This window comes from Dermacentor variabilis, chromosome 10 (genome assembly GCF_050947875.1).
Source record: "Dermacentor variabilis isolate Ectoservices chromosome 10, ASM5094787v1, whole genome shotgun sequence".
In the NCBI taxonomy this organism is placed as follows: domain Eukaryota; kingdom Metazoa; phylum Arthropoda; class Arachnida; order Ixodida; family Ixodidae; genus Dermacentor; species Dermacentor variabilis.
The window spans coordinates 100,096,487-100,116,869 of NC_134577.1; the positions used below are offsets into that span (position 1 = coordinate 100,096,487).

General features: G+C 45.0%; 1 long non-coding RNA gene and 1 pseudogene across 1 annotated transcript; both read right to left on the minus strand.

Annotated features, from left to right (window-relative positions):
- Nucleotides 1-15,489: 15,489 nt before the first annotated feature.
- On the minus strand, nt 15,490-16,268 carry LOC142559356 (uncharacterized; annotated as a pseudogene).
- Nucleotides 16,269-19,136: 2,868 nt separating this feature from the next.
- On the minus strand, nt 19,137-20,088 carry LOC142559670 (uncharacterized). Its single transcript, XR_012823191.1, has 2 exons — nt 19,946-20,088; nt 19,137-19,597 (listed from the first exon to the last, which is right to left on the minus strand). It is a non-coding gene; the product is annotated as an uncharacterized LOC142559670 (long non-coding RNA).
- Between the last annotated feature and the right edge of the window lie 295 nt (nt 20,089-20,383).

The following is a 20,383-nucleotide window of genomic DNA, read 5'->3' on the forward strand; positions in this document are numbered from 1 at the left end:
AACGGAAATCATTGCACCGGATGCACGTATATAGAACTGTGTATGTTGAGTGAGATAAGAGCTGCACTATAGGCATCGCAGGCAGTTTTAATTGGAGGCAAACTTGGCTAGTGCGCCTCGAATGATAAATTGTTTTGTCTAAAGCGAAACAGCGCGAATTGGTAGGCTGCATGAAAGAGAGACATTCTTATTGAATGACAGGAAGTTATTCGGCATATATCTGGCGATAACTCAGGAAATGGTTGTTGTGGAGCGACGAGTCGGTTCTGATGTACTTCGCTATATAAACGCGCGAGATCGTGTCGAGCAGCCTATATTGGCTTTTGTGTGTGTATATGTATATCAATTCTAAATATTGTAAGGCAGTTTGTCGTGTGCGTATCATGGACACGCATGCTTATATCGCCTTCCGTTTCCCTACCACGGTTGCGCTTTAAAACCAACAGCGCGCGCATGCGATCCCATAGATGAGATGAATACATATATATAGAAAAGTATCAGTCATAGCTCTCGTAGTATTGCCTTCTGAGCCGTTTCCCTTTTCTTTTTCTTCTCTTTTTTTTTCTTTGAAAGAAGTCCTATTAGGGTTATTATAATTACACGAAGGTATTTCGCCCTCGCCAGCAGCAGTACTTGACATAGCTGTTCCGGCGGCTAGCTTCCCACGCTATGCGTGCCGCCCCCGCACCTGTTTAAGCTTTTTCCTAGACGCTAGAGCTATACAATGTCCGCGCAACCTTGAGCGATCGGAAAGCGCGTTTTCCACCCTGGGCCGGTGGAGAGGGGAGACTTTGTTCCGGCCGCGAAGCTCTCTACATCTCAGTAAGGCGCCTGGTGGTGGTCTCGTGCTGACGATGCCCTCTCGGTGAGCGCATATTCCCCCCCTCATCTTTTAAGAGATTCAATACATACAAGCATTTGTCTCGGAAACCAGATTTATTTCAAGGGAATTTTCCACGTCTCAATAATTTCTCTCGTCGTATACGAGTGCTGATTGCCGTGTTATAGTTTGTTAACGAAGCTTCCCCTCAAGTCTAAATATTTTAAGGCAGTTTTCCTAGTCTATAAAGCCGCTCGAGTTCACGCTGCTCCTCTGGCGGCCATTTTTCCAAGAAATTATGCCTTCCAACCACTCAGAATGCCGGTGACAACTTCACGTTTGATCAATTCTGGATATTGTAAATAGTAAAAAGCTACTTTTGCTTACATGATCGGCCATGACATTGAAATTGCTGATACAACGGAAAGCATTGCACCGGATGCACGTATATAGAACTGTGTATGTTGAGTGAGATAAGAGCTGCACTATAGGCATCGCAGGCAGTTTTAATTGGAGGCAAACTTGGCAAGTGCGCCTCGATTGATAAATTGTTTTGTCTAAACCGAAACAGCACGAATTGGTAGGCTGCATGAAAGAGAGACATTCTTATTGAATGACAGGAAGTTATTCGGCATATATCTGGCGATCACTCAGGAAATGGTTGTTGTGGAACGACGAGTCGGTTCTGATGTACTTCGCTATATAAACGCGCGAGATCGTGTCGAGCAGCCTATATTGGCTTTTGTGTGTGTATATATATATCAATTCTAAATATTGTAAGGCAGTTTGTCGTGTGCGTATCATGGACACGCATGCTTATATTGCCTTCCGTTTCCCTACCACGGTTGCGCTTTAAAACCAACAGCGCGCGCATGCGATCCCATAGATGAGATGAATACATATATATAGAAAAGTATCAGTAATAGCTCTTGTAGTATAGCCTTCTGAGCCGTTTCCCTTTTCTTTTTTTTCTGTTTTTTTTTTCTTTGAAAGAAGTCCTATTAGGGTTATTATATTTACACGAAGGTATTACGCCCTCGCCAGCAGCAGTACTTGACATAGCTGTTCCGGCGGCTAGCTTCCCACGCTATGCGTGCCGCCCCCGCACCTGTTTAAGCTTTTTCCTAGACGCTAGAGCTATACAATGTCCGCGCAACCTTGAGCGATCGGAAAGCGCGTTTTCCACCCTGGGCCGGCGGATAGGGGAGACTTTGTTCCGGCCGCGAAGCTCTCTACATCTCAGTAAGGCGCCTGGTGGTGGCCTCGTGCTGACGATGCCCTCTTGGTGAGCGCATATTTCCCCCCTCATCTTTTAAGAGATTCAATACATACAAGCATTTGTCTCGCAAACCAGATTTATTTCAAGGGAATTTTCCACGTCTCAATAATTTCTCTCGTCGTATACGAGTGCTGATTGCCGTGTTATAGTTTGTTAACGAAGCTTCCGCTCAAGACTAAATATTTTAAGGCAGTTTTCCTAGTCTATAAAGCCGCTCGAGTTCACGCTGCTCCTCTGGCGGCCATTTTTCCAAGAAATTATGCCTTCCAACCACTCAGAATGCCGGTGACAACTTCACGTTTGATCAATTCTGGATATTGTAAATAGTAAACAGCTACTTTTGCTTACATGATCGGCCATGACATTGAAATTGCTGATACAACGGAAATCATTGCACCGGATGCACGTATATAGAACTGTGTATGTTGAGTGAGATAAGAGCTGCACTATAGGCATCGCAGGCAGTTTTAATTGGAGGCAAACTTGGCAAGTGCGCCTCGAATGATAAATTGTTTTGTCTAAAGCGAAACAGCGCGAATTGGTAGGCTGCATGAAAGAGAGACATTCTTATTGAATGACAGGAAGTTATTCGGCATATATCTGGCGATAACTCAGGAAATGGTTGTTGTGGAGCGACGAGTCGGTTCTGATGTACTTCGCTATATAAACGCGCGAGATCGTGTCGAGCAGCCTATATTGGCTTTTGTGTGTGTATATATATATCAATTCTAAATATTGTAAGGCAGTTTGTCGTGTGCGTATCATGGAGACGCATGCTTATATCGCCTTCCGTTTCCCTACCACGGTTGCGCTTTAAAACCAACAGCGCGCGCATGCGATCCCATAGATGAGATGAATACATATATATAGAAAAGTATCAGTCATAGCTCTCGTAGTATTGCCTTCTGAGCCGTTTCCCTTTTCTTTTTCTTCTCTTTTTTTTTCTTTGAAAGAAGTCCTATTAGGGTTATTATAATTACACGAAGGTATTTCGCCCTCGCCAGCAGCAGTACTTGACATAGCTGTTCCGGCGGCTAGCTTCCCACGCTATGCGTGCCGCCCCCGCACCTGTTTAAGCTTTTTCCTAGACGCTAGAGCTATACAATGTCCGCGCAACCTTGAGCGATCGGAAAGCGCGTTTTCCACCCTGGGCCGGTGGAGAGGGGAGACTTTGTTCCGGCCGCGAAGCTCTCTACATCTCAGTAAGGCGCCTGGTGGTGGTCTCGTGCTGACGATGCCCTCTCGGTGAGCGCATATTCCCCCCCTCATCTTTTAAGAGATTCAATACATACAAGCATTTGTCTCGCAAACCAGATTTATTTCAAGGGAATTTTCCACGTCTCAATAATTTCTCTCGTCGTATACGAGTGCTGATTGCCGTGTTATAGTTTGTTAACGAAGCTTCCCCTCAAGTCTAAATATTTTAAGGCAGTTTTCCTAGTCTATAAAGCCGCTCGAGTTCACGCTGCTCCTCTGGCGGCCATTTTTCCAAGAAATTATGCCTTCCAACCACTCAGAATGCCGGTGACAACTTCACGTTTGATCAATTCTGGATATTGTAAATAGTAAAAAGCTACTTTTGCTTACATGATCGGCCATGACATTGAAATTGCTGATACAACGGAAAGCATTGCACCGGATGCACGTATATAGAACTGTGTATGTTGAGTGAGATAAGAGCTGCACTATAGGCATCGCAGGCAGTTTTAATTGGAGGCAAACTTGGCAAGTGCGCCTCGATTGATAAATTGTTTTGTCTAAACCGAAACAGCGCGAATTGGTAGGCTGCATGAAAGAGAGACATTCTTATTGAATGACAGGAAGTTATTCGGCATATATCTGGCGATCACTCAGGAAATGGTTGTTGTGGAACGACGAGTCGGTTCTGATGTACTTCGCTATATAAACGCGCGAGATCGTGTCGAGCAGCCTATATTGGCTTTTGTGTGTGTATATATATATCAATTCTAAATATTGTAAGGCAGTTTGTCGTGTGCGTATCATGGACACGCATGCTTATATTGCCTTCCGTTTCCCTACCACGGTTGCGCTTTAAAACCAACAGCGCGCGCATGCGATCCCATAGATGAGATGAATACATATATATAGAAAAGTATCAGTAATAGCTCTTGTAGTATAGCCTTCTGAGCCGTTTCCCTTTTCTTTTTTTTCTGTTTTTTTTTCTTTGAAAGAAGTCCTATTAGGGTTATTATATTTACACGAAGGTATTACGCCCTCGCCAGCAGCAGTACTTGACATAGCTGTTCCGGCGGCTAGCTTCCCACGCTATGCGTGCCGCCCCCGCACCTGTTTAAGCTTTTTCCTAGACGCTAGAGCTATACAATGTCCGCGCAACCTTGAGCGATCGGAAAGCGCGTTTTCCACCCTGGGCCGGCGGATAGGGGAGACTTTGTTCCGGCCGCGAAGCTCTCTACATCTCAGTAAGGCGCCTGGTGGTGGCCTCGTGCTGACGATGCCCTCTTGGTGAGCGCATATTTCCCCCCTCATCTTTTAAGAGATTCAATACATACAAGCATTTGTCTCGCAAACCAGATTTATTTCAAGGGAATTTTCCACGTCTCAATAATTTCTCTCGTCGTATACGAGTGCTGATTGCCGTGTTATAGTTTGTTAACGAAGCTTCCGCTCAAGACTAAATATTTTAAGGCAGTTTTCCTAGTCTATAAAGCCGCTCGAGTTCACGCTGCTCCTCTGGCGGCCATTTTTCCAAGAAATTATGCCTTCCAACCACTCAGAATGCCGGTGACAACTTCACGTTTGATCAATTCTGGATATTGTAAATAGTAAACAGCTACTTTTGCTTACATGATCGGCCATGACATTGAAATTGCTGATACAACGGAAAGCATTGCACCGGATGCACGTATATAGAACTGTGTATGTTGAGTGAGATAAGAGCTGCACTATAGGCATCGCAGGCAGTTATAATTGGAGGCAAACTTGGCAAGTGCGCCTCGAATGATAAATTGTTTTGTCTAAACCGAAACAGCGCGAATTGGTAGGCTGCATGAAAGAGAGACATTCTTATTGAATGACAGGAAGTTATTCGGCATATATCTGGCGATCACTCAGGAAATGGTTGTTGTGGAACGACGAGTCGGTTCTGATGTACTTCGCTATAAAAACGCGCGAAATAGTGTCGAGCAGCCTATATTGGCTTTTGTGTGTGTATATATATATCAATTCTAAATATTGTAAGGCAGTTTGTCGTGTGCGTATCATGGACACGCATGCTTATATCGCCTTCCGTTTCCCTACCACGGTTGCGCTTTAAAACCAACAGCGCGCGCATGCGATCCCATAGATGAGATGAATACATATATATAGAAAAGTATCAGTCATAGCTCTCGTAGTATAGCCTTCTGAGCCGTTTCCCTTTTCTTTTTCTTCTGTTTTTTTTTCTTTGAAAGAAGTCCTATTAGGGTTATTATAATTACACGAAGGTATTTCGCCCTCGCCAGCAGCAGTACTTGAGATAGCTGTTCCGGCGGCTAGCTTCCCACGCTATGCGTGCCGCCCCCGCACCTGTTTAAGCTTTTTCCTAGACGCTAGAGCAATACAATGTCCGCGCAACCTTGAGCGATCGGAAAGCGCGTTTTCCACCCTGGGCCGGTGGAGAGGGGAGACTTTGTTCCGGCCACGAAGCTCTCTACATCTCAGTAAGGCGCCTGGTGGTGGTCTCTTGCTGACGATGCCCTCTCGGTGAGCGCATATTCCCCCCTCATCTTTTAAGAGATTCAATACATACAAGCATTTGTCTCGCAAACCAGATTTATTTCAAGGGAATTTTCCAAGTCTCAATAATTTGTCTCGTCATATACGAGTGCTGATTGCCGTGTTATAGTTTGTTAACGAAGCTTCCCCTCAAGACTAAATATTTTTAGGCAGTTTTCCTAGTCTATAAAGCCGCTCGAGTTCACGCTGCTCCTCTGGCGGCCATTTTTCCAAGAAATTATGCCTTCCAACCACTCAGAATGCCGGTGACAACTTCACGTTTGATCAATTCTGGATATTGTAAATAGTAAACAGCTACTTTTGCTTACATGATCGGCCATGACATTGAAATTGCTGATACAACGGAAATCATTGCACCGGATGCACGTATATAGAACTGTGTATGTTGAATGAGATAAGAGCTGCACTATAGGCATCGCAGGCAGTTTTAATTGGAGGCAAACTTGGCAAGTGCGCCTCGAATGATAAATTGTTTTGTCTAAACCGAAACAGCGCGAATTGGTAGGCTGCATGAAAGAGAGACATTCTTATTGAATGACAGGAAGTTATTCGGCATATATCTGGCGAAAACTCAGGAAATGGTTGTTGTGGAACGACGAGTCGGTTCTGATGTACTTCGCTATATAAACGCGCGAGATCGTGTCGAGCAGCCTATATTGGCGTTTGTGTGTGTATATATATATCAATTCTAAATATTGTAAGGCAGTTTGTCGTGTGCGTATCATGGACACGCATGCTTATATCGCCTTCCGTTTCCCTACCACGGTTGCGCTTTAAAACCAACAGCGCGCGCATGCGATCCCATAGATGAGATGAATACATATATATAGAAAAGTATCAGTCATAGCTCTCGTAGTATTGCCTTCTGAGCCGTTTCCCTTTTCTTTTTCTTCTCTTTTTTTTTCTTTGAAAGAAGTCCTATTAGGGTTATTATAATTACACGAAGGTATTTCGCCCTCGCCAGCAGCAGTACTTGAGATAGCTATTCCGGCGGCTAGCTTCCCACGCTATGCGTGCCGCCCCCGCACCTGTTTAAGCTTTTTCCTAGACGCTAGAGCTATACAATGTCCGCGCAACCTTGAGCGATCGGAAAGCGCGTTTTCCACCCTGGGCCGGTGGAGAGGGGAGACTTTGTTCCGGCCACGAAGCTCTCTACATCTCAGTAAGGCGCCTGGTGGTGGTCTCGTGCTGACGATGCCCTCTCGGTGAGCGCATATTCCCCCCCTCATCTTTTAAGAGATTCAATACATACAAGCATTTGTCTCGCAAACCAGATTTATTTCAAGGGCATTTTCCAAGTCTCAATAATTTGTCTCGTCGTATACGAGTGCTGATTGCCTTGTTATAGTTTGTTAACGAAGCTTCCCCTCAAGTCTAGATATTTTAAGGCAGTTTTCCTAGTCTATAAAGCCGCTCGAGTTCACGCTGCTCCTCTGGCGACCATTTTTCCAAGAAATTATGCCTTCCAACCACTCAGAATGCCGGTGACAACTTCACGTTTGATCAATTCTGGATATTGTAAATAGTAAAAAGCTACTTTTGCTTACATGATCGGCCATGACATTGAAATTGCTGATACAACGGAAAGCATTGCACCGGATGCATGTATATAGAACTGTGTATGTTGAGTGAGATAAGGGCTGCACTATAGGCATCGCAGGCAGTTTTAATTGGAGGCAAACTTGGCAAGTGCGCCTCGAATGATAAATTGTTTTGTCTAAACCGAAACAGCGCGAATTGGTAGGCTGCATGAAAGAGAGACATTCTTATTGAATGACAGGAAGTTATTCGGCATATATCTGGCGATCACTCAGGAAATGGTTGTTGTGGAACGACGAGTCGGTTCTGATGTACTTCGCTATAAAAACGCGCGAGATCGTGTCGAGCAGCCTATATTGGCTTTTGTGTGTGTATATATATATCAATTCTAAATATTGTAAGGCAGTTTGTCGTGTGCGTATCATGGACACGCATGCTTATATCGCCTTCCGTTTCCCTACCACGGTTGCGCTTTAAAACCATCAGCGCGCGCATGCGATCCCATAGATGAGATGAATACATATATATAGAAAAGTATCAGTCATAGCTCTCGTAGTATAGCCTTCTGAGCCGTTTCCCTTTTCTTTTTCTTCTCTTTTTTTTCTTTGAAAGAAGTCCTATTAGGGTTATTATAATTACACGACGGTATTTCGCCCTCGCCAGCAGCAGTACTTGAGATAGCTATTCCGGCGGCTAGCTTCCCACGCTATGCGTGCCGCCCCCGCACCTGTTTAAGCTTTTTCCTAGACGCTAGAGCTATACAATGTCCGCGCAACCTTGAGCGATCGGAAAGCGCGTTTTCCACCCTGGGCCGGTGGAGAGGGGAGACTTTGTTCCGGCCACGAAGCTCTCTACATCTCAGTAAGGCGCCTGGTGGTGGTCTCGTGCTGACGATGCCCTCTCGGTGAGCGCATATTCCCCCCCTCATCTTTTAAGAGATTCAATACATACAAGCATTTGTCTCGCAAACCAGATTTATTTCAAGGGCATTTTCCAAGTCTCAATAATTTGTCTCGTCGTATACGAGTGCTGATTGCCTTGTTATAGTTTGTTAACGAAGCTTCCCCTCAAGTCTAGATATTTTAAGGCAGTTTTCCTAGTCTATAAAGCCGCTCGAGTTCACGCTGCTCCTCTGGCGACCATTTTTCCAAGAAATTATGCCTTCCAACCACTCAGAATGCCGGTGACAACTTCACGTTTGATCAATTCTGGATATTGTAAATAGTAAAAAGCTACTTTTGCTTACATGATCGGCCATGACATTGAAATTGCTGATACAACGGAAAGCATTGCACCGGATGCATGTATATAGAACTGTGTATGTTGAGTGAGATAAGAGCTGCACTATAGGCATCGCAGGCAGTTTTAATTGGAGGCAAACTTGGCAAGTGCGCCTCGAATGATAAATTGTTTTGTCTAAACCGAAACAGCGCGAATTGGTAGGCTGCATGAAAGAGAGACATTCTTATTGAATGACAGGAAGTTATTCGGCATATATCTGGCGATCACTCAGGAAATGGTTGTTGTGGAACGACGAGTCGGTTCTGATGTACTTCGCTATAAAAACGCGCGAGATCGTGTCGAGCAGCCTATATTGGCTTTTGTGTGTGTATATATATATCAATTCTAAATATTGTAAGGCAGTTTGTCGTGTGCGTATCATGGACACGCATGCTTATATCGCCTTCCGTTTCCCTACCACGGTTGCGCTTTAAAACCATCAGCGCGCGCATGCGATCCCATAGATGAGATGAATACATATATATAGAAAAGTATCAGTCATAGCTCTCGTAGTATAGCCTTCTGAGCCGTTTCCCTTTTCTTTTTCTTCTCTTTTTTTTCTTTGAAAGAAGTCCTATTAGGGTTATTATAATTACACGACGGTATTTCGCCCTCGCCAGCAGCAGTACTTGAGATAGCTATTCCGGCGGCTAGCTTCCCACGCTATGCGTGCCGCCCCCGCACCTGTTTAAGCTTTTTCCTAGACGCTAGAGCTATACAATGTCCGCGCAACCTTGAGCGATCGGAAAGCGCGTTTTCCACCCTGGGCCGGTGGAGAGGGGAGACTTTGTTCCGGCCACGAAGCTCTCTACATCTCAGTAAGGCGCCTGGTGGTGGTCTCGTGCTGACGATGCCCTCTCGGTGAGCGCATATTCCCCCCCTCATCTTTTAAGAGATTCAATACATACAAGCATTTGTCTCGCAAACCAGATTTATTTCAAGGGAATTTTCCACGTCTCAATAATTTCTCTCGTCGTATACGAGTGCTGATTGCCGTGTTATAGTTTGTTAACGAAGCTTCCCCTCAAGTCTAAATATTTTAAGGCAGTTTTCCTAGTCTATAAAGCCGCTCGAGTTCACGCTGCTCCTCTGGCGGCCATTTTTCCAAGAAATTATGCCTTCCAACCACTCAGAATGCCGGTGACAACTTCACGTTTGATCAATTCTGGATATTGTAAATAGTAAAAAGCTACTTTTGCTTACATGATCGGCCATGACATTGAAATTGCTGATACAACGGAAAGCATTGCACCGGATGCACGTATATAGAACTGTGTATGTTGAGTGAGATAAGAGCTGCACTATAGGCATCGCAGGCAGTTTTAATTGGAGGCAAACTTGGCAAGTGCGCCTCGAATGATAAATTGTTTTGTCTAAACCGAAACAGCGCGAATTTGTAGGCTGCATGAAAGAGAGACATTCTTATTGAATGACAGGAAGTTATTCGGCATATATCTGGCGATCACTCAGGAAATGGTTGTTGTGGAACGACGAGTCGGTTCTGATGTACTTCGCTATAAAAACGCGCGAGATCGTGTCGAGCAGCCTATATTGGCTTTTGTGTGTGTATATATATATCAATTCTAAATATTGTAAGGCAGTTTGTCGTGTGTGTATCATGGACACGCATGCTTATATCGCCTTCCGTTTCCCTACCACGGTTGCGCTTTAAAACCAACAGCGCGCGCATGCGCTCCCATAGATGAGATGAATACATATATATAGAAAAGTATCAGTCATAGCTCTCGTAGTATAGCCTTCTGAGCCGTTTCCCTTTTCTTTTTCTTCTCTTTTTTTTCTTTGAAAGAAGTCCTATTAGGGTTATTATAATTACACGAAGGTATTTCGCCCTCGCCAGCAGCAGTACTTGAGATAGCTATTCGGGCGGCTAGCTTCCCACGCTATGCGTGCCGCCCCCGCACCTGTTTAAGCTTTTCCCTAGACGCTAGAGCTATACAATGTCCGCGCAACCTTGAGCGATCGGAAAGCGCGTTTTCCACCCTGGGCCGGTGGAGAGGGGAGACTTTGTTCCGGCCGCGAAGCTCTCTACATCTCAGTAAGGCGCCTGGTGGTGGTCTCGTGCTGACGATGCCCTCTCGGTGAGCGCCTATTTCCCCCCTCATCTTTTAAGAGATTCAATACATACAAGCATTTGTCTCGCAAACCAGATTTATTTCAAGGGAATTTTCCACGTCTCAATAATTTCTCTCGTCGTATACGAGTGCTGATTGCCGTGTTATAGTTTGTTAACGAAGCTTCCCCTCAAGTCTAAATATGTTAAGGCAGTTTTCCTAGTCTATAAAGCCGCTCGAGTTCACGCTGCTCCTCTGGCGGCCATTTTTCCAAGAAATTATGCCTTCCATCCACTCAGAATGCCGGTGACAACTTCACGTTTGATCAATTCTGGATATTGTAAATAGTCAGACTGCCGCGGACAACATCAGTCCCTTTCCACATAAGTATGAGGCTCGGAGCAGGAGCTTTGCCGCTTGAAAGTAACCATTGGCTTGACGAACCAACCGACTGAGCTACCTTTCCGGGCAACATTGAAGGATCGCGAGTTCAAATTGCATGTTATGTTCCTTTTTTTTTCCTTTTTTTTCTTTCCTTTAATGTATTTTCCTTCCTTTTATCACTGTACGGAAACCCTCCTAAAAAAAATTATATATCCTCAATTATGTGTGGCCACACATGTGCAGGTCATAAATACCAGGTTCTCTAGCCGAGTGCCATCCATGCGGCATAAGCGAGCTCAGATTGGTCCACCTTGACTGATCAAATAGGGCACCACTGTAGGTTAAATGAAGCGTACAACTCCTGCGGGACCCGCCGTGGTTGCTCAGTGGTCATGGTGTTAGACTGCTGAGCACGAGGTCACGGGATCGGACCCCGGCCACGGCGGCCGCATTTCGATGGGGGCGAAATGCGAAAACACCCGTGTACTTAGAATTTGGTGCACGTTAAAGAACCCCAGGTGGTCGAAATTTTCGGAGTCCTCCACTACGGCGTGCACAATCAGAAAGTGGTTTTTGTCACGCAAAACACCATAATTCAATTTTTAATTTAACTCCTGCGGGGACGGTAGAGTATCCGTCTCCAGTGCAAGAGGACCGTGATTCAAATCCCGGTGCCGCGCAATTCTCCACCGGGAAATAAAAAAAAAACCGTGTGTTGAGAAAATTGCACAAACAGGCCTGGAGTGCGGCCTGATCCCGGTGACCAGAACCGGTAACGCACTCTCTCACCAGAGCAGGATTGGCCACCCTGGTGCAGTACTTGGCCACAACCTCCTATATGAATACAACAATCAAACCCCGGCCCTCAGTCCCCAGCAGCCGCGAAGCAACTGACCACGGCGGCGGTCAGATCTGTAACGCTGCAGAGGGTGCTAAGAATACCTGGCTCCGGACAGGCCGCCATTGGAATCTGAACCTGGCAACGTTTAACGTTAGAACGCTATCTAGTGAGGCGAGTCTAGCAGTGTTATTGGAGGAATTAGAGGGTAGTAAATGGGATATAATAGGGCTCAGTGAGGTTAGGAGGACAAAAGAAGCATATATAGTGCTAAAAAGCGGGCATGTACTGTGTTACCGGGGCTTAGCGGAGAGACGAGGACTAGGAGCCGGATTCCTGATTAATAGGGAAATAGCTGGTAACACACAGGAATTCTATAGCATTAACGAGAGGGTGGCAGGTCTTGTTGTGAAACTTAATAAGAGGTACAAATTGAAGGTGGTACAAGTCTATGCCCCTACATGCAGTCATGATGACCAGGAAGTCGAAAGCTTTTATGAAGACGTGGAATCGGCGATGGGTAAAGTCAAAACAAAATACACTATACTGATGGGCGACTTCAATGCCAGGGTAGGCAAGAAGCAGGCTGGAGACAAGTCAGTGGGGGAATATGGCATAGGCTCTAGGAATAGCAGAGGAGAATTATTAGTAGAGTTTGCAGAACAGAATAATATGCGGATAATGAACACCTTTTTCCGCAAGCGGGTTAGTCGAAAGTGGACGTGGAGGAGCCCGAATGGTGAGACTAGAAATGAAATCGACTTCATACTCTGCGCGAACCCTGGCATCATACAAGATGTAGACGTACTCGGCAAGGTACGCTGCAGTGACCATAGGATGGTAAGAACTCGAATTAGCCTAGACTTGAGGAGGGAACGGAAGAAACTGGTACACAAGAAGCCAATCAATGAGTTAGCGGTAAGAGGGAAACTAGAGGAATTCCGGATCAAGCTACAGAACAGGTATTCGGCTTTAACTCAGGAAGAGGACCTTAGTGTTGAAGCAATGAACGACTATCTCATGGGAACCATTAAGGAGTGCGCAATAGAAGTCGGTGGTAACTCCGTTAGACAGGAAACCAGTAAGCTATCGCAGGAGACGAAAGATCTGATGAAGAAACGCCAATGTATGAAAGCCTCTAACCCTACAGCTAGAATAGAACTGGCAGAACTTTCTAAGTTAATCAACAAGCGTAAGACAGCGGACATCAGGAACTATAATATGGATTGAATTGAACAGGCTCTCAGGAACGGAGGAAGCCTAAAAACAGTGAAGAAGAAACTAGGAATAGGCAAGAATCAGATGTGTGCGTTTAGAGACAAAGCCGGCAATATCGTTACTAATATGGATGAGATAGTTCAAGTGGCTGAGGAGTTCTATGGAGATTTATACAGTACCAGTGGCACCCACGACGATAGTGGAAGAGAGAATAGCCTAGAGGAATTCGAAATCCCACAGGTAACGCCAGAAGAAGTAAAGAAAGCCTTAGGAGCTATGCAAAGAGGTAAGGCAGCTGGGGAGGATCAGGTAACAGCAGATTTGTTGAAGGATGGTGGTCAGATTGTTCTAGAGAAACTGGCCACCCTGTATACGCAATGCCTCATAACCTCGAGCGTACCGGAATCTTGGAAGAATGCTAACATAATCCTAATCCATAAGAAAGGGGACGCCAAAGACTTGAAAAATTATAGACCGATCAGCTTACTGTCCGTTGCCTACAAAGTATTTACTAAGGTAATCGCAAATAGAATCAGGAACACCTTAGACTTCTGTCAACCAAAGGACCAGGCAGGATTCCGTAAAGGCTACTCAACAATAGACCATATTCACACTATCAATCAAGTGATAGAGAAATGTGCAGAATATAACCAACCGTTATATATAGCTTTCATTGATTACGAGAAAGCGTTTGATTCAGTCGAAACCTCAGCAGTCATGGAGGCATTACGGAATCAGGGTGTAGATGAGCCATATGTAAAGATACTGGAAGATATCTATAGCGGCTCCACAGCCACCGTAGTCCTCCACAAAGAAAGCAACAAAATCCCTATAAAGAAAGGCGTCAGACAGGGAGATACGATATCTCCAATGCTATTCACAGCATGTTTACAGGAGGTATTCAGAGGCCTGGAGTGGGAAGAATTGGGGATAAAAGTTGATGGAGAATACCTTAGCAACTTGCGATTCGCTGATGATATTGCCTTGCTTAGTAACTCAGGAGGCCAATTGCAATGCATGCTCACTGACCTGGAGAGGCAAAGCAGAAGGGTGGGTCTGAAAATTAATCTGCAGAAAACTAAAGTAATGTTTAATAGGCTCGGAAGAGAACAGCAGTTTACGATAGGTAGCGAAGCACTGGAAGGGGTAAGGGACTACATCTACTTAGGGCAGGTAGTGACCACGGATCCGGATCATGAGACTGAAATAACCAGAAGAATAAGAATGGGCTGGGGTGCGTTTGGCAGGCATTCTCAAATCATGAACAGCAGGTTGCCACTATCCCTCAAAAGGAAAGTGTATAACAGCTGTGTGTTACCAGTACTCACATATGGGGGAGAAACCTGGAGACTTACGAAAAGGGTTCTGCTGAAATTGAGGACGACGCAACGAGCTATGGAAAGAAGAATGATGGGTGTGACGTTAAGGGATAAGAAAAGAGCAGATTGGGTGAGGCAACAAACGCGGGTAAACGACATCTTAGTTGAAATCATGAAAAATAAATGGGCATGGGCCGGCCATGTAATGAGGAGGGAAGATAACCGATGGTCACTAAGGGTTACGGACTGGATTCCAAGGGAAGGGATGCGTAGCAGGGGGTGGCAGAAAGTTGGTGGGCGGATGACATTAAGACGTTTGCAGGGAGAACATGGCCACAATTAGTACATGACCGGGGTAGTTGGAGAAGTATGGGAGAGGCCTTTGTCCTGCAGTGGGCGTAACTAGGCTGATGATGATGACGATGATGACTCGTCAAAGGCAGAAAAGGGGATGTCCTACTGTGATGAAAGGTACACAATCCCTAAATGTTGCTTGATGCATGTCGTACTTTTCTTTCCATACACCTGTTCTCACCATATTGCATCCTTCTCCATTCGATGTAAAGAACTGATAAACTGCTTTGCTTGAGGTTCGCCTCACATACATTCCAACATCTGCATTTGACCTGCATATTTTATTTTGCTTTGTCCCATGTTGACTGACAAGAGTCGTCACTCACTGCATTAATATTGGAGATGCCAGACTGTTCTATGGGCGTACCAGCCGCATGTGTGTGACACAGCACCATGTCATAGAAAGGGGAGTTGAGAAAATGGTCACTAATGGCTGCCATCTTTGCTGTTGTGGCTCCGCTTCATGCTACCTGTAAATGGAATAGATAAACCTCGGATCTGAACAACTCTTCTTAACAATATGATAAAACTCTGGCGCTGCGAAGAAATAGGCTGGGTGCTTATAGGTTAAGGTTAATGAAGTAAATACTCAGCAGTTTCATTCTACCTAATAAGAAGCAGAGTTTAGCTTATTCTCGTGCTTCCATTAGTGGTGGCTGGAAGTTGCACAAGAATGCACACACTCTAAACAAGCTGCTTGCTAGATCTAGTACATTAATCGGAATTGGTTTATCAAAAATATGAAATTCTTTACTGCGCCGTATAACTCTCTCAACATGGATGCGAGCACTAGCAACCTTTCTGGTTGCTTGAACCTGCTCTGGTGTGAACTGTGGAGTTCTTCTAAAAGGCGGCACATAGAGTTTCACACCTGGGGGTAGGATAGCTTCCAGACGGAACCCCTGTCAGCCATTACACCATCGCCTGGCTGCAGAAGTTGAAGCCGGCCACTGGTTTCCACAATCTCTGTGTCACTCACATGCCCTCCCCAAAGGTCTGGCAGAAATGATACATAGCCGTCTGGTGTCACCCCAACCAGTGCTTTAAATGTATTAAAATGTTTGTACGAGGAAAATGTCTGTCGTTGAGCAGACAGAATAGATGGTTTCTGTGCAGTCAAGCACTATTCTGGTATCAGGAAATGTCCTGAATGTATCAGGCATATATTCATTTATTTCCTCCAGTGTTGGAAATCTGTTTATGGCAGTAAGCTGCCTGTCCAGAAAGTTCACCCACGCGCAAAAGATGCGGCTAACAGTGGCTTCCGATACTCCGAAGTTTCTGGCCACCCTTTTGAGCATGTCCCTGTCCTTAAACGATACAAAACCATGAACATTTCATCTTTGAATGTCAGCTGCCTTTCATTGACGCTATTACTTTGCCTATCTGAACAATCCCAGTATTTCATTTTACTGCCATTTGGCTCCAGAAGACTGTACAGAGCAGCAAACTCTGCCTTGTTTGAAAGTCCTGTGTAAAATTTAAAAGAAGCAGGATCAATGTTCTCTAATGAGAGAGTGCGTTTCTCTAAACTCCTATATGCTGGTTTCAGTTTAGCATTTTCTTTTTTTGTTTCATATTTTCCCAGAGCAATCTGTTCATTACTTCTGTGCCAGCGATGACATTTGCTTGGTAAGAGCACACGACATTTTCAGAGCGCATTTCCATTTGGCCACGGGTCCCGAAAGTTGCCCCACCATCTTGAAGGAGCAGAAGTCCTAGCACGGCATCATCTACATGTGCACCTGCGAATGACAAGTACAGAAAGTAATGTGGTAGTATCTATCGAGGACATACCGACGAGACACCACATATACGTGTACCTCAAGTGGTATTCAAAAGATACAGTACTACTAATACAGTACAGTATACAGTAATAGAGTACTATCATATTGCTTCAAAAAACCAAATTGCGTGAGTTGCTTTCCTGTTCCGTAAGATCAACGAAATCAGGAACTCCTAAAACATCCAGCAAACATTGGTTGATGGTTCTGAAAGTTGTGTGAATGGTTGTGGCAATAATATAAGCAACTACGATAGAACTACTGAGTTCGTTAATACTGGGGAATACCAACCTGTATCACAGGAGAAGCTTGCATATGAAGCAGCCGGACTGGAACACTGTGCAGTGTGAATATCTGTGAACAAAGTAAAGGCTTGTAAACATAATGGTGAGGAAGCGCCCTTGCACCAAATGAAAAAGAAAAACCATGCTTGCCTCCTTCATTTTGAGGATAATTAAGGTACCGTAACCCGCATGGTGAGGACGGTGATAAGAAAAAGCTTCAATCTTGCACATGTTTTTATACCTCCAAATTCTGATTTAAGCAAAAGAAACGACACATGGCCTATACTAGTGTTTTTGTTACGCTAGAGAATGTCTGATTAGTGCATATTGAGCAAACAATTTTATTATTTAATGTAACTTAAAGTTACATCTTAAATGACTTTTAATTGCCTTTTGTAGAAATGTACACTCCAGGGCCTGAAATTAAAGTAAGTTGAAGAGTGATGTGAACTATGTTAGGGCATAACAGTTTAAAATAGAAATGCTGCTCAGTCGATTCACCCTACTCACCGTCGCAACTCTGTGTGATTGCAGAAAGCACACTTCGTGAAGCAGCCCCTAAGAGATAAAAAGAGACCATGTTGAACAATTTCTTCACCAAATTTATGTACGCAACGAAACAACCAGGTTATACCAATACACTGGCCAAGCAGCTTGACTGGCGAATGCATAGATTACAATTCCTACGCACTCCGTAATACTGATCAATTTTTATCCCCTTAACCGTAAGCAAAGCGTTCGACCTTTTCACCATTTTCGAGAGCCGTACACATGCTCACTGTTGTGCCGCACTTTTATGATTTCCCTCTTGATTATTGACATTACCGACACCACACAAGCCTTCACTGTGCTCGTCGGTCGATACGTACGGACACGCTCGTCGAAGCGTTGCGTATGACGATAAGAGATTTAATCGTTGTTGACATTATACCAACGCGCTACCGACGAGTACATGCGCAGAAAGGCTTCTCCGATAAGACTGGGGTACACTGGCGTATACGACATGCTGACGCCATGTTCTCAACACCTCTGCACCCATCGAGCACGCTATAGACTTCGTTGACAGGTGCTGTACACGCAAAAAAGAGCACGCACCTTGCCGAGGACACTTTGCTGACCTCTTCATCGCACGTTGAAAACGACGTAACCATCGGGTCTGTTTATCCCGATTGTTAGCAAATGCGAACAATGTTGGCACGAAGTCCGGGTGCCGTGGCGACATCGAAGGTGATCCTGTTAAAAGAAGTTTTTGTCATACGGTGAGGGCTAAAAAGTGTTAATAACGTGTCCGTACCTGTCACAAAGTGTTTTCCGCAGATCCTTGACACTGTCGATGGCTCCCAAGGGCAGCCGCTCGAGTCCACTCGTCTGACAGCCCTAATCGAAGCTTCGCGTCGTTTGCGATCTCTCGCAGCACTTGGAGATCGGAAAAAACCGACGCAACCGCCCTTTTGAAATGTGGAGTTGCAGCCGTACGCTACGCACGTTGTCGGCTTTGCGCCCACGTCGAGATTTATTCGCACGTTGGTTCGCTGCTTCCCGCGCGTGTAGCCTGCGCGCTTGCTTGCTTGTGCTGCCCGGCTCCCCGGCTCCCCTTCCAAAACGTTTTGCGGCTATTCCACTAGGGCCCGGCGCATGCGCAGTGACGCCATGAAAGAGGCGGATTGCGGGTGCAGAAGTACAGCCAATCATCCTTCGCGACCAAGCTTTCCCGCTTTATACAAACCTTCTGCAGCCACTCCCGAATGCCTTGCCAAGCACTTAGGAAGATTCTTTTAATTACAACTTGTCAAGAACAAGGCGCATCATCGCATATGCGTTTGGCAGACTAAAATCGCGCTTTAAGTTTGTCATGAAAAGGATGGAATAAACCCTGGTAAATACAAAGCTCGCTATAAGGGCATCATGCATTTTACACAAGGCATGGGGAGGCCTTCCATGGGACACTGCGCAACAACAGTGGGAACAAGAAGCATCCGCCTTCGATGCACTGTACGAGTAACCGTCACACACTGCCACTGCATGCAGTGATGCAGGGGATGTAGTTGGAGCTGCTCTTGCTCAGTACTTCTGGAAAATTGACCAGAACGCATAACTCTTAAGGCATTAAACAATACGGAGAATATTTCGGAGCTTTCGTAAGCATGCCTTAGGAGTGTATGTTATAGTGGAAAAAACTATGGTTTATCAAAAAAAAGTCACCTGAAGTAAATACAGAAAAAATAAACACTGTTTATTTACCACGCTGCTATGTACAGGTGATTGCGTATCCTTGAGCCAGTTTTTCGAGAAGTGAGAGAAGACTTTTTTTTCACGCTGCCCTGTAGCCTCATCCATTTCAGTATGTCGTTTGCGCGCCTGCAGCTCCCGCTCTTTACGACGTTCCCAAGAGTAACGGGCGCTTCGCTGCTCCTCAACAAGCTGCGACATCAGCGCTTGCTTTGCCGCTCGGATTTCTTTTCAGCTGTAGTTTCTATCGCTATCCAAGCTTCACAATTCCAGGTGTCTAGGAACTGCACTGGAGACGACAATGGGGGTCCTTCGCTCTGAATCTTGCGGCTTTCTGAGCACTGCGATGCTGTGAAAGATGCCACAGAGGCTGTGTCCCCAATAAAGGAGCCATTGTCGTCCTCATCCGCTGCATTCTCCGTTTCCATACACCATATGATCTGAAACACAAAAATAAACGTAAATTGAAAATAAAACTGTCAATCTTGTGTATCTGTTCCTGGGGAAATATTGGTTTATTATGCGAACCAGCACAGGGAAAACATTGCACTCAAACTGCGAACTACTCCACTAAAGCTGATATTCAGAATACTGTTGCAGTTATGTATGCTAAACTCCATTGCACGTTTGTACAATATTGGTTTTACAGATGATGGCAAAAGTAGCCCTATCAAGAAATTAATGTGAAATATTTTTAGCGCAACATTTTGATTTTCGAAATGAACATAATTCAAGACACCACTGCAAACAGGGCTCGAAAAGATAGGTACAATCACCATTGCACTTACTGCTCTATGGTGCCGCTGTCGCTGCACGCTGTTTCTTGCAGCAGGCTTGCGTCATTCATTGGCAGCGCTTGTAGGAGTTTGCTGATCTCCCAATAGAATGGTCATGTGGTCTTGCAAAACCCAGTCCCTTTTTTCTTATTGATGTATCTGCAGTAACAGAGATAAAGGTCATTTATGTTAACACTACGTTGTGAATTAACCGGCTTGCATCTTTGCACCACAGGTTCCCAAAACCAACCGCCAAAAACGCCCAATGAAAAATTAAGAGCGCAATACCGGGACAGTAGCGGTAAGTTTCCGCTTGGAACGTCAACGTAGTGAAACTTCTGAATATTTTTAATCGGCCGTTCGCTGACGCGCACGGATATATTAGCTCCATAATATTTATTCTAGTTTTTTTGATGCATTCAACGCAATGAGAATAATGCCTGAGTCACA